Here is a 15,907-nt window from a genome sequence, read left to right as displayed (position 1 = left end):
TCAGATTATCTCTCTTAGATCTATTTTCCAAGTCTGTAGTTTTCCCAAGAAGGTACTTGACAGTTTTTTTCTATTGTTTCTTTTCTTTTTTTTTTATTTTTGCTTGACTGATTCATGGTGTCTTCTCAAGTCATTCATTTCCATTTGTTCAATTCTGATTTTTAATGAATTATTTTCTTCACTCACTTTGTCATATCTTTTTCTAATTGTCCAATTGAGTTTTTATGTGGGTTGTTTTGTTTTATGGAATTTTTTTCCATTTTGCCAATTTTATTTTTAGAGAGCTATTTTCTTTTTCCAATTCACTAATTCTGTTTTCCTTGGATTTGTTTACCATTTCCAATTCACTAATTCTGTTTTTCAAGGATTTGATTTTTTTATCCACTTTATCTTTAAATGCATGGAATGACTTATCCAAACCCTCTTGTCAAACTTCCCTTTCCTTTTCCCATTTTTCTTCTAGCTCTCTTGTGAGAGACTTTTTAATTTCTTCTATGAGAGTCTTGTGTGTTCAGGACCAGATCATATCCCCTTTTCGGGATTCATCTGGAGACAGTCTGTTTTTAGTCTCCTCAGGGATTAAAGTCTGCTCTCTATCCATATAGAAGTTATCAATATTTAGCATTTAAATTTTTTGCTCATTTTACCAAAGAAGAATCTAAGAAAACAAACTAATGACAATACATATATTGTTATTATTATTATTATATGTGTAATATATAACAATATAATATAATATATTATAATATATAACATATACTATAATATATTATAATAATATAATATAATATATTATATATATATATATATATATATATATATATTATATATAGTTATTATTATATTCCTGTCTGCTCAGTGTGAGCTGCCTGCTGTACTCTCTCTGCCTGCCCTCAGTCTGTGCTCAATTTGACCATCCCTGCCTGTGAGCAAAACCTGACCTTTTCTGGTGAATTTTTGTTGGTAATTATTTGTGTTCGTTTGTTTTTTTTTTTCAGTCAAGCACTAATTCCAAGGCCTTGTCATGAAATAACTTATTCTGAGAGCAAAGACAGAGCTTTAATAGATGTGTGTGTCCTCTCCACCATCTTGGCCATCTTTTCAATGGTTGTCATGGGGGTGGGAGGAAAAAAAGAATTTGGAACTCAAAATTTAAAAAGAAATAAATATTCTTTTAAAAGGAACAGGTTAGACTACATGGCATCTGTAGTCACTTCCCATTCTGACATTATTTATGCTTGTTCAAAAATTTTATAATTCTAGAAAAAATAATATATAAATATATTTAATATAGAATATTAGAACCTTTAGCCTTTTAACAGCAAATAGGAACAAAGAAGACTTTCCTCAGGTCTACTAACAGCCTATCATGAATTATTCATTTAATGTCTTTAAAATAAAAACACTCTCTGCCAAGCCATGAAGAAGGTAGAATTTGGGACAGGGTATATTTTTTAAATTAATTTTTATAATTATAACATTTTCTTTGACAGTACATATGCATTGGTATTTTTTTTACAACATTATCCTTTGTACTCCCTTCAGTTCCGAGTTTTTCCCCTCCTTCCCTCCACCTTCTCTCCTACATGGCAGGCATTCCCATACATACCAAATATCTTATAGTATATTCTAGTTAAAATACATATGTGCAGAAATGCATTTTGTTGTTGTTGTTGCAAAGGAAGGATGGAATTCACAATGGTAAAAATAATCTGGGAAGAGAAACAAAACAAAACAAAAACAATACTCACAGTTTACACTCATTTCCCAATGTTCCTTTTCTGGGTGTAGCTGATTCTGTCCATCATTGATCAATTGGAATTGGATTAGCTCCTCTCTATGTTGAAGATATCCACTTCCATCAGAATACATCCTCCTACAGTATCATTGTTGAAGTATATAATGATTTCCTAGTTCTGCTTGTTTCATTCAGCATCAGTTGATGTAAGTCTCTCCAAGCCTCTCTGTATTCCTCCTGTTGGTCATTTCTTACAGAGCAATAATATTCCGTAACATTCATATACCATCATTTACCCAACCAATCTCCAACTGATGGGCATCCATTAATTTTCTAGTTTACAGACACTACAAAAAGGGCTGCCAAACATTTTGGCACATATAAGTCCCTTTCCCTTCTTTAGTATTTCCTTGGGATACAAGCCCAGTAGTAGCACTGCTGGATCAAATGGTATGCACAGTTTGATACCTTTTGGGCATAATTCCAGATTGCTCTCCAGAATTGTTGGATTCTTTCACAACTCCACCAACAATGCATCAGTGTCCCAGGTTTCCATATCCCCTCCAACATTCATCATTATTTGTTCCTGTCATCTTAGACAATCTGAAAGGTGTGTAGTGGTATCTCAGAGTTGTCTTAATTTGCATTTCTCTGATCAATAGTGATTTGGAACACTTTTTCATATGAGTGGAAATAGTTTCAATTTCATCATCTGAAAATTGTCTGTTCATATCCTTTGACCATTTATCAATTGGAGAATGGCTTGATTTCTTATAAATTAAAGTCAATTCTCTGTATATTTTGGAGATGAGGCCTTTATCAGAATCTTTAACTGTAAAAATGTTTTCCCAATTTGTTACTTCCCTTCTAATCTTGTTTGCATTAGTTTTGTTTGTGCAGAAACTTTTTAATTTGGTGTAATCAAAATTTTCTATTTTGTGATCAATAATGGTCTCTAGTTCTCCCTTGGACACAAACTCCTTCCTCTGCCACAAGTCTGAGAGGTAAACCATCCCATGTTCCTCCAATTTATTTATGATTTCGTTCTTTATGCCTAAATCTTGGACCCATTTTGATCTAATCTTAGTATGTGGTGTTAAATGTGGGTCCATGCCTAGTTTCTGCCATACTAATTTCCAGTTTTTCCAGCAGTTTTTGTCAAATAATGAATTCTTATCCCAAAAGTTGGGATCTTTGAGTTTGTCAAACACTAGATTGCTATTTTTATTCACTATCTTGCCCTGTGAACCTAACCTGTGCCACTGATCAACTACTCTATTTCTTAGCCAAGACCAAATGATTTTGGTGACTGTTGCTTTATAATACAGTTCTAGATCAGGTAGAGCTAGACCACCTTCATTTATTTTTTTTTTCATTACTTCCCTTGAAATTTTCGACGTTTTGTTATTCCAAATGAATTTTGTTGTTATTTTTTCTAGGTCATTAAAATAGTTTCTTGGTAGTCTGATTAGTATAGCACTAAATAAATAGATTAGTTTAGGGAGTATTGTCATCTTAATTATATTCGCTCGGCCTATCCAAGAGCACTGAATGTCTTTCCAACTTTTTAAATCTGACTTTATTTTTGTGGCAAGTGTTTTGTAATTTTACTCATATAATTCCTGACTCTCCTTTGGTAGATATATTCCCAACCATTTTATACTATCGACCGTTATTTTGAATGGAATTTTTCTTTGTATCTCTTGCTGTTGGATTGTGTTGGTAATGTATAAAAATGCTGAGGACTTACGTGGATTTATTTTGCATCAACTTTGCTAAAATTCTGAATTATTTCTAATTGCTTTTTCGCAGAGTCTTTGGGGTTGTCTAAGTATACCATCATGTCATCTGCAAAGAGTGATAGTTTGATTTTCTCATTTCCTACTCTAATTCCTTGAATCTCTTTCTCGGCTCTTATTGCTGAGGCTAGCGTTTCTAGTACTATATTGAATAGTAATGGTGATAGTGGGCAACCTTGTTTCACTCCTGATCTTACAGGGAAAGATTCTAGTTTATTGCCATTACATATGATGTTTACTGAAGGTTTTAAATATATACTCATAATTTTAAGGAATAGTCCATTTATTCCTATACTCTCAAGCATTTTTAGTAGGAATGGATGTTGGATTTTATCAAATACTTTTTCTGCATCTATTGAGATGATCATATGGTTTTTATTAATTTGATTATTAATATGGTCAATTATACTAACAGTTTTCCTAATATTAAACCAGCCCTGCATGACTGGTATAAATCCCACTTGGTCATAGTGTATTATCCTGGGGATGATTTTCTGAAGTCTTTTTGCTAATATCTTATTTAAGATTTTAGCATCAATGTTCATTAAGGAAATTTTCTCAGTTTTCAGCCTACCTGATTTAGGTATCAGTACCATGTCTGTGTCATAAAAGGAATTTGGTAGGACTCCTTCAATCCCTATTTTTTCAAATAGTTTATATAGCATTGGAGTTAGTTGTTCCTTAAATGTTTGGTAGAATTCACATGTAAATCCATCTGGTCCTGGGGATTTTTTCTTAGGGAGTTGGTTAATAGTTTGTTCTATTTATTTTTCTATGATGGGACTATTTAGACTTCTTACTTCTTCCTCTGTTAATCTCGGCAAGATATATTTTTGAAGGCATTCTTCCATTTCATTTAAGTTATCGAATTTATCGGCATAAAGTTGAGCAAAGTAGCTCCTAACTATTGTTCTAATTTCCTCTTCATTAGTGGTGAGTTCTCCCTTTTTATTTTCAAGACTAACAATTTGCTTTTTCTCTTTCCTTTTTTTAATCAGTTTTACTATTTTGTTTGTTTTTTCATAGAACCAACTCTTAGTTTTATTAATTAATTCAATAGTTTTTTTTTTTTTTTTTTTACTTTCAATTTTATTAATCTCACCTTTTATTTTTTGAATTTCAAGTTTTGTGTTTGTCTGGGGGTTTTTAATTTGTTCCTTTTCTAGCAATTTTAGTTGTAAGCCCAATTCATTGGCCCTCTTTTTCTCTATTTTATGCAAGTAGGCCTGTAGAGATATAAAACTTCCCCTTATTACTGCTTTGTCTGTATCCCACACATTTTGGTATGATGTCTCATTATTGTCATTTTCTTGGGTGAAGTTATTAATTATGTCTATGATTTGCTGTTTTACCCAAGCATTCTTTAGTATAAGATTATTTAGTTTCCAATTATTTTTTGGTCTATTTTCCCCTGGCTTTTTATTAAATGTAATTTTGATTGCATTGTGGTCTGAAACAGAATCATTTACTATTTCTGCCTTACCGCATTTGATTTTGAGGTTTTTATGTCCTAGTATATGATCAATTCTTGTATAGATTCCATGAAGTGCTGAGAAGAAAGTATACTCCTTTCTGTCTCCATTTAGCTTTCGCCAAAGATCTATCATATCAAATTTTCTAGTATTCTATTTACCTCTTTGATTTCTTTCTTATTTATTTTGTGGCTTAATTTATCTAATTCTGAGAGTGCAAGGTTGAGATCTCCAACTATTATATTTTGCTGTCTATTTCTTCTTGCAGCTCTCTAAATTTCTCTTTTAAGAATTTAGATGTTGAAGATGGCGGCGTGGAGGCAGACAGCTGCTTGAGCTCCTTGTTTTCTCTCAGAACTTACTTCATGACAAGCCTCAGACTTAATATTTGACCCAGAAAGAAATCCACAGATAATCAGCAAGAGAAGACATCCTTGAAAGTCTCCAGAAAAGGTCTGTGTTTGCTCGGGGGAGGGTCAATCACACTGGGCGCAGACTGAGGGCAGGCAAGCCAAAGCGAGACAGGCAGCTCACACAGCTCAGACCAGAGGGGGAGGGGTACGATGTATGCTGATGGAAGTGGATATCTTCAACATAGAGAAGAGCTAATCCAATTCCAATTGATCAATGATGGACAGAATCAGCTCCATCCAGAAAAGGAACACTGGGAAATGAGTGTAAACTGTTATTTTTACCTTCTGAATCCAATTCTTCCTGTGCAACAAGAAATTCGGTTCTACACACATATATTGTATCTAGAATATATTGTAATATATTTAACATGTACAAGACTGCCTGCCACCTGGAAGAGGGGGTTAGGGGAGGAAGGGAAAAAATCTGAACAGAAGTAAGTGCAAGGGCTAATGTTGTAAAAAATTACCCATGCATATGTACTGTCAAAAAAAAGTTATAATTATAAAATAAAATAAAAAAAAAGAATTTAGATGCTGCACAACTTGGTGCATATATGTTTAATATTGATACTGCTTCATTATTGATGCTACCCTTTAGCAGGATATAATGCCCTTCCTTATCTCTTTTAATTAGATAAATTTTTGTTTTTGCTTGATCTGAGATGAGGATGGCTACTCCTGCTTTTTTGGCTTTGCTTGAAGCATAGTAGATTCTGCTCCACCCTTTTACTTTTAGTTTGAATGTATCACCCTGTTTCAGGTATGTTTCCTGTAAACAACATATAGTAGGATTCTGACTTTTAATCCAGTCTGCTAACTGCTTCCTTTTTATGAGGCAGTTTACCCCATTCACTATTTATGGTTAGAATGACTAATTCTATATTGCTTGCCATCCTATTAACCCCTGCTTATGCTTTTCCCCTTTCCTTCCCTCTTACCTCCCTTCCTAGTATTAAACTTGTGAACACCACTTGGTTTTCACAGTCCTCCCTTTTTACTATCCCTTCTCCACCTTAAAGTTCCTCCCCTTATTTTACCCCTTTTCCTCACAATTTCTGTATTCCCTTCCCCTTAGCTTACTCCTTCCCTCTCACTTTTCAATGAAGTGGAAGAAGTTTCACCATAAATCGAATATGTCTATTAATACACACTATGTTCATCTCCCTCCTTTCTTTCTCTCAGATATAATAGGTTACCTTTGGGGCAGGGCGTTCTTAATGTCATTTTATGGAAAATTAAATTTTCATAATTTTCATTCAAACTTTTATAAAATAAAATTGCATAGTTATCACATGGGTGTGTATATTTCATAAAAATAGTTTGATTTCCTTTGAGCTATATTCTGATGGAATTTTTGTGCCCAAGTTTTCTGTGGTTCTCAAATGCTATGTGTCCGTAGTTTTTTCTTCCATAGATAGAACTCCCTGGAATATATTAGTATTCCCATTAGCTGAATTGCAGGATGAAAATGACACAAAATTCAGACAGAAATAGCTTTCTTTAAAAAAGAAAGGAAAACAACACACAATTAAACATGATTTTTCCTCCCTTCCTCTCCAGTGATTCAAACCCAGAGATCTTAACTTTGATTCTAATGGCTTCTGAAGGAGCTCAGGAACTTTTTTTTTTTTTTTTTTTTATTATATATATATATATATATATATTTTATAATATTATCCCTTGTATTCATTTTTCCAATTTACCCCCCCTCCCTCTATTCCCTCCCCCCGACGACAGGCAATACCATACATTTTACATGTGTTACAATATAGTCTAGGTACAATACATGTGTGCGAATATCACTTTCTTGTTGCACAATAAACATTAGAATCCGAAGGTACATGCAACCTGGGCAGACAGATATTAGTGCTAACAATTTTCATTCCCCTCCCAGTGTTTCTTCTCTGGGTGCAGCTACCTCTGTCCATCATTGATCAACTGGAAGTGAGTTGGATCTTCTTTATGTTGAAGATTTCCACTTCCATCAGAATACATCCTCATACAGTATTGTTGTTGAAGTGTACAGTGATCTTCTGGTTCTGCTCATTTCACTCAGCATCAGTTGATTTAAGTCTCTCCAGGCCTCTCTATATTCCTCCTGCTGGTCATTTCTTACCGAGCAATAATATTCCATAACCTTCATATACCACAATTTACCCAACCATTCTCCAACTGATGGACATCCATTCATCCTCCAGTTTCTAGCTACAACAAAAAGAGCTGCCACAAACATTTTGGCACATATATGTCTCTTTCCGCTCTTTAGTATTTCTTTGGGATATAATCCCAGTAGTAGCGCTGCTGGGTCAAAGGGTATGCACAGTTTGATAACTTTTTGGGCATAATTCCAGATTGCTCTCCAGAATGGCTGGATTCTTTCACAACTCCACCAGCAATGTATTAGTGTCCCAGTTTTCCCACATCCCCTCCAACATTTGTCATTATTTGTTCCTGTCATCTTAGCCAATCTGACAGGTGTGTAGTGGTATCTCAGAGTGGTCTTAATTTGCATTTCTCTGATCAGTAGTGATTTGGAACACTCTTTCATGTGAGTGGATATAGTTTCAATTTCTTCCTCTGAGAATTGTCTGTTCATATCCTTTGACCATTTATCAATTGGAGAATGGTTCGGTTTCTTATAAATTTGGGTCAGTTCTCTATATATTTTGGAAATGAGACCTTTGTCAGAACCTTTGTTTTTAAAAATATTTTCCCAATTTGTTACTTCCCTTCTAATCTTGTTTGCATTAGTATTATTTGTACAGAAACTTTTTAGTTTGATGTAATCAAAATCTTCTATTTTGTGATCAATAATGATCTCTAGTTCTCCTCTGGTCATAAATTCCTTCCTCCTCCACAAGTCTGAGAGGTAGATTATCCTCTGTTCCTCTAATCTATTTATTATCTCCCTCTTTATGCCTAAATCATGGACCCATTTTGATCTTATCTTGGTATATGGTGTTAAGTGTGGATCCATATCTAATTTCTGCCATACTAATTTCCAGTTTTCCCAACAGTTTTTTCCGAATAATGAATTTTTATCCCTAATGTTGGAATCTTTGGGTTTGTCAAAGATTAGATTGCTATAGATGTATCCTTTTTTGTCCTTTGTATCTAATCTGTTCCACTGATCTACCGGTCTATTTCGTAGCCAATACCAAATGGTTTTGGTGACTGCTGCTATATAATATAGCTTTAGATCAGGTACACTTAGACCACCTTCCTCTGAGTTTTTTTTCATTAGTTCCCTTGCAATTCTTGACCTTTTATTCTTCCATATGAATTTTGTTGTTATTTTTTCTAGGTCATTAAAATAGTTTCTTGGGAGTCTGATTGGTATAGCACTAAATAAATAGATTAGTTTGGGGAGTATTGTCATCTTTATTATATTCGCTCGGCCTATCCAAGAGCACTGAATGTCTTTCCAATTATTTAAATCTGACTTTATTTTTGTGGCAAGTGTTTTGTAATTTTTCTCATATAATTCCTGACTTTTCTTTGGTAGATGGATTCCCAAATATTTTATACTCTCAACATTTGTTTGGAATGGAATTTCTCTTTGTATCTCTTGCTGTTGCATTTTGTTAGTGATATATAAAAATGCCGAGGATTTATGTGGATTTATTTTGTATCCTGCCACTTTGCTGAAATTTTGAATTATTTCTAGTAGCTTTTTAGCAGAGTCTTTGGGGTTCTCTAAGTATACCATCATGTCATCTGCAAAAAGTGATAGTTTGATTTCCTCATTTCCTACTCTAATTCCTTGAATCTCTTTCTCGGCTCTTATTGCCGAGGCTAGCGTTTCTAGTACTATATTGAATAGTAATGGTGATAGTGGGCAACCTTGTTTCACTCCTGATCTTACTGGGAAAGGTTGCAGTTTATTTCTATTGCATATTATGCTTACTGACGGTCTTAAATATATACTCCTGATTATTCTAAGGAATAATCCATTTATTCCTATACTCTCAAGAGTTTTTATTAGGAATGGATGTTGGATTTTGTCAAATGCTTTTTCTGCATCTATTGAGATGATCATATGGTTCTTATTAATTTGATTATTAATATGGTCAATTATATTAATAGTTTTCCTAATATTAAACCAGCCCTGCATTCCTGGAATAAATCCTACTTGATCATAGTGTATTATCTTGGAGATGATTTTCTGAAGTCTTTTTGCTAATATCTTATTTAAGATTTTAGCATCAATATTCATTAAGGAGATTGGTCTATAATTTTCTTTCTCAGTTTTCGATCTACCAGGTTTAGGTATCAGTACCATGTCTGTGTCATAAAAGGAGTTTGGTAGGACTCCTTCATCCCCTATTTTTTCAAATAATTTATATAACATTGGGGCTAATTGTTCTTTAAATGTTTGGTAGAATTCACATGTGAATCCATCTGGCCCTGGGGATTTTTTCCTGGGGAGTTGATTAATAGCTTGTTCTATTTCTTTTTCTGAAATGGGACTATTTAAGCAATTTATCTCCTCCTCTGTTAATCTAGGGAGCCTATATTTTTGGAGAAAGTCATCCATTTCACTTAAGTTATCAAATTTATTGGCATAAAGTTGGGCAAAGTAACTCCTTATTATTTCTCTAATTTCCTCTTCATTGGTGGAAAGATCCCCCTTTTCATTTGTAAGACTATCAATTTGATTTTCCTCTTTCTTTTTTTTGATCAAATTTACCAAAGGTTTATCTATTTTATTGGCTTTTTCATAAAACCAACTCTTGGTTTTATTTATTAATTCAATAGTTTTTTTACTTTCAATTTTATTGATTTCTCCTTTTAATTTTTGTATTTCGAGTTTAATTTTTGGTTGGGGGTTTATAATTTGGTCTTTTTCTAGCCTTTTAAGTTGTAAGCCCAATTCGTTAATCTTCTCTTTCTCAATTTTCTTCAAATAAGCCTCTAAAGATATAAAATTTCCCCTTATTACTGCTTTAGCTGCATCCCAAAGATTTTGATATGATGTCTCATCATTATCATTATCTTGGGTGAAATTGTTAATTGTTTCTATAATTTGCTCTTTCACCCAGTCATTCTTTAAGATGAGATTATTCAGTTTCCAATTACTTTTTGGTCTATTTACCCCTAACTTTTTACTGAATGTAGCTTTTATTGCATTGTGATCTGAGAAGAAGGCATTTATTATTTCTGCCTTCCTACATTTAATTTTGAGATCTTTATGTCCTAATATATGGTCAATTTTTGTATAGGATCCATGAACTGCTGAGAAGAAAGTATATTCCTTCCTATTGCCATTCAGTTTTCTCCAAAGGTCTATCATACCTAGTTTTTCTAATGTTCTATTTACTTTTTTAATTTCTTTCTTGTTTGTTTTGTGGTTTGATTTGTCTAAATCTGAGAGTGCAAGGTTGAGATCTCCCACTATTATAGTTTTACTGTCTATTTCTTCTTGCAGTTCTCTTAACTTTTCCTTTAGAAAGTTAGATGCTATACCACTTGGTGCATATATGTTTAGTATTGATATGGCTTCATTATTTATGCTACATTTCAGCAGGATATAGTTTCCTTCCTTATCTTTTTTAACGAGATCTACTTCTGCTTTTGCTTGATCTGAGATAAGGATAGCTACCCCTGCTTTTTTTGGCTTTACCTGAAGCATAATAAGCTCTGTTCCAACCTTTTACCTTTACTCTGTATGTATCTCCCTGCTTTAAGTGTGTTTCCTGTAGACAACATATTGTAGGGTTCTGCTTTTTGATCCAATCTGCTATCCGTCTCCGTTTGATGGGATCGTTCATCCCATTTACATTTACAGTTAAAATTACTAATTCTGTATTTCCTGCCATCGTATTATCCCCAGATTATACTTTTTTCCCTTGACCCCCCTGATCCCCCTCCCCGATATTTAATTTACAGACCCCCCTTGTGACGCGCAACCCTCCCTCTTTTTTTTTTTTTTTTAGGATCCCTCCCCCCTCCCTCCAAGTCCCTTCACTTATTCTCCTTTTCCTTTCCCCTTTTCCTCTCCCCCCTTTTAATGAGGTGAGAGAAAATTCTCTGAAAAACAAATATGTTAATTATTTACTCTTTGAGCCTCTTCTGATGAGAGTAAGATTCACACAATGATTCTCCCCCTCACTAAGTTCCCTCAGATATGGTGTATTTTCTATGTCTCTTCCTGGGATGTAGTTTCCCTCTTTTTATCACTCCTTCCCCTTTTTCTGAACCGACCTCCTTCCCTTTACCACACCCCCCTTTTTTTCTTTTATATCAGTAAAATCAAATTATCCTTGAGTATTTTTTATATACTCACAACAAAGTTACAGTTCTCAAGGGTTCTGTGTACCTTTTTCTGTTTCTCTTCAGTCTTGTGGATGTAGATCAAATTTTTTGTTTAAGTCTGGTTTTTTTCTTAGAAACATATAGAATTCCTCTGTTTCATTGAATGACCATCTTCTTCCATGGAAAAAGATGCTAAACTTAGCTGGGTAGTTCATTCTTGGTTGCAGTCCTTGATCTTTTGCCTTTCGGAATATCAGGTTCCAGGCCCTTCTATCTTTTAATGTGGAGGCAGCCAGATCTTGGGTGACCCTTATTGTGGCACCTTGGTATTTAAATTGTTTTTTTCTAGCTGCTTGCAGGATTTTCTCCTTTGTGTGGTAATTCTGCAGCTTAGCCACAATATTCCGTGGTGTTCTTTTTTTAGGGTCTATTTCAGAAGGAGTTCGATGAATTCTTTCCACATCTACTTTCCCTTCTGTTTCTATTATCTCTGGACAGTTCTCTTTGATAATTTCCTGTAAAATAGAATCTAGGCTCTTTTTTTGGTCATAGTTTTCGGGAAGTCCAATGATCCGCAGATTATCTCTGCTAGATCTATTTTCCAGGTCTATAGATTTTCCCAGTAAGTATTTGACGTTGTTCTCCAGCTTCTCATTTTTTTTGTTTTGTTTGACTGATTCTTGGGTTCTCTGTGAATCATTCATTTCTATTTGTTCCATCCTGACTTTTAAGGAGTTATTTTCTTCTTTCACAGTTTTTAGTTCTTTTTGTAAATGCCCAATTTCGTTTTTAAATGAATTATTTTGCTCTATTGAGTTTTTTTCCATTTCCCTAATTTTTTTTTTTTTGAGAATTATTTTCTTTTTCCAATTCAGAAATTCTATTTTCTTGAGACTTTTTTATCTTTTCCAATTCAGATATCCTACTTTCCTGTGTTTTTTTAACCTTTTCTAATTCACTAATTTTGTTTCCCTGCATCTCCTGTGAATTCTTTATTTTTTCCAACTCCAATTTCAGGACATTGTTATTCTCTATCATAACTTCTCTTTCCTTGCCCCATTTTTCTTCGATCTCCCTCAATTTCTTAAGAGCTTCTTCTAGGAGAGAGTTATGTGATGGGGGGCAGGAATCGTTCCCCTTTAGGTTGTTATCTGATTCTCTGCTGTCAACTTCCTCGGGGTTGGGTACCCGCTCTTTCTCTGTATAGAAGGAATCTATGGTTTTTCTAGCTTTTTTGCTCATACTTAAAAAAAATCTTTTGGGGTCTGTCTCTGGGGTAGGAAATTATTTACTTCTTTACCAGCTTCCTCCCAGACCGGATGGATGCAGCGGCTCCTGAGCCTGAGCTAAGAGAGAGCTCTGGGAGAGAGTTCCCCACCCTCTCCCTGGGAGTGCCTCAGAGGTGATTAGCACTGCTGTGCTTCTTGAGGGCGTAGAATAGTGAAGACTGTAGGAAGCCCAGGCTATGTGTCCGGGTGGGGAGTGGGTGTCTGCAGCAGGTGACGTAAGAAGCCCCTGAGCTCAAACTGGAAGTGTCTGCCAGAAACCGCGGTCCCTAGTTCAAAGGTTCCGCTTCTCTGGGACTTCCTGGAGCTGAGTTCCACTCCCTCCAGCTAAGTTAGGCAGTGTGTGTTGCCTTGGGCCGTATCCACCCACTTGTCAGTCTCTTAACTATTCTCAGGAGGTAGCTGAGGCCACACCCCCTGGTGCCTGAGTCACCCCCAGGTTCCGGGGATAATCTAATCTGAGTTTTAAAATATTTTGGCTTTCTCTTCTGAACTGCTAAATAATTAGCAGAGAAGAGCTAACAGCCTGTGCCAGATTCCTTTACCTCAGTGGTTTCTCTGATCCCAGAGCCCTTCCCAGCGCAATGGGTGCAGTGTGCCCCTACCCCACCGTCTGTGCTGGTCTTTCTTATTCCTCCCCTGAGAACTGACCTTTCCTGTTGAAACTCCAGATTCTCTTCAGCTGGTAAGTCGTGCTTCCAGTCCTTGTGGTATCTATCAATCCTGAGCTAATTCTGAGACTTAATTTATCTAATTGGTTGTGAGGGAGTGAGGACGTTCACTGAGTCGTGTGTTTCCTCTCCGCCATCTTGGCTCCGCCCTTTCAGGAGTTCGGAGCTCAGGAACTTTAATGGCAAAACAAAAAGAATTACAATTTTGTTTTTACTGACCTCCCATGGAAATTTAGCATTTACAGAGACTGAATGTAAATCAACACATGATATGTTTCTTTTCATTTTTCTTCTTTTTTTCTCTCTCAACATGATTCATGAAAAATGTGTATTAAAAATAATGTACATGTGTAACTAGAAAAAAAAATAAGACAATACAAAAAAATCAGTATTTCTTTTAATTATGAATTTAAAATATACATATACTCTTAGAATGTGTCTTTAAACTTTGCAGGCAAATGGCATGTTTAAAAACTCTAATCTAGTGTAAACAAAAGAGAAAATTGATGAAAACTACTTTATTTTCTTTTAAATGTATTTTATTAAACTGCCTCAAATACAATTGTCATTCCAAAAACATTTTGCTGTGTGGACTTTGACTAATGTCTGATTCAAAAGCTTCACTGTGGCATGAAGTTGACTTTGAATTTTTTGTAGGCAATTATTTTCTTTATTCCTGAAAAATCTCTTTCTAATTTAATTTTCTTACATAGATCACTGTCAGAGATAGAGAATCTTGAAAAAAGATGAACAGCTGTATGGCTGAAACTGTATGGGCATGCAGCTGTCCACAGCTGCCATTTATTCCCTTTCTATTTAATAGGGGTCAGCCCATCAGATGTCAGCAAAATCTAAGCCCTGGCAGATCCTACCAAGCTGGAAATGTTTCAAGAATGGTCCTGGCAATAAACTATCATCTAAAGAACAGCCTGGCTAAGTTTAGAGAGGTTCATTATCAGGTTACTTTTATTTTTATTTTTTGCTACATTCAATTTTGATTATAAAGTCATAGAAGCATTGTGATCTATGTTAGTGAAGAGGATAATTACTACAATTAATTAATGAATACTTGAATTATTGACACATGACATTTGAGCACACTCATGAATTTTTTGTAGGGAACAAAACAAAAAAAAAACAACAAAACAAAACAAACAAACAAAAAAAAACTAACATTGAGTAATATGAAAGAAATAGATAAACCAGAATCTGTGTACCTCTCTAATATACACACCCCCCCCACCCCCACACACACACACACCACACACACACACATACACACACACACACTCACAGAGACACCCCACATACCTTGATAAGTCTCATTTTCATTGATTGGGGCTACAAGATAGTGTTACAACAAGTACTAATTCTCTTTCACAAAGCTCAAGTTTTCCAACCTCCAAATACAAGCCCATCTTTTCTCATTATCAGTAACTCTTACCTACTAAAAATGTGTTCTGTTCAGTTTTCCAAGCTTCACACCAAACTACTTTTCCTGAATCATTGAATATAAATGTTAGCTTGTCCATAGTGTTTTCTCCTTCATCACATGCACCAAATCCAGTTTCCCCCACAATCCCTTTAGCATCAGAATGTAGGGCACATCTTGACCCCTATTTAATAAACAAAAGGCAGAAATGGCAGCTGTGTATAGCTGTTTGCCCTTACAGCCTCAGGCGTACAGCTGTTCCTTTTTTTTTTCTGGCACTCACAATTTCCAAAATGATCTTTATAAGAAATTTAATGTATAAATAGAAATTCAAAAGAAAATCAGACAAAAATGAGCAATATTATAAGTGAGAAAAAATATTTTAAAAACTATGTTCCATTGCAGATATTACCTCTATTTTTATAGAACAGTAAAAACACAGAAAGATTAAGTGACTTGCTTAGGGATACAAAACTACTTAATGGTAGAATGGGCATTAGAAGCCAGGTCCTTTCCAATAATTCTTACAACCTGTAGTTTTCACAAACATGTTTAATTTTGATCTCCCTGATCCCTGAAAGATCTCTTATAATACTGAAATCATGATGATTGTTCCCTAGAACAATACACATAGAAGATATTCCATATACCTGAAAAATTTTATAAACTTTATCACCTATACTATAACCAAAGATTTCCTGATCAGTGTCCCTGATGAACTCTTTTAATTCATTGGTCAACTACTCTCTTGATATCAGTCTTTAATAAGATGAAGTTTATTTCAGGGTTAGGACTCAGATTTCACTACCTATGGGCTCTTATTCTAAAACAATGTTCTTAG

This window comes from Sminthopsis crassicaudata, chromosome 1 (genome assembly GCF_048593235.1).
Source record: "Sminthopsis crassicaudata isolate SCR6 chromosome 1, ASM4859323v1, whole genome shotgun sequence".
NCBI lineage: Eukaryota > Metazoa > Chordata > Mammalia > Dasyuromorphia > Dasyuridae > Sminthopsis > Sminthopsis crassicaudata.
Note: the sequence above shows the minus strand (reverse complement) of the source record.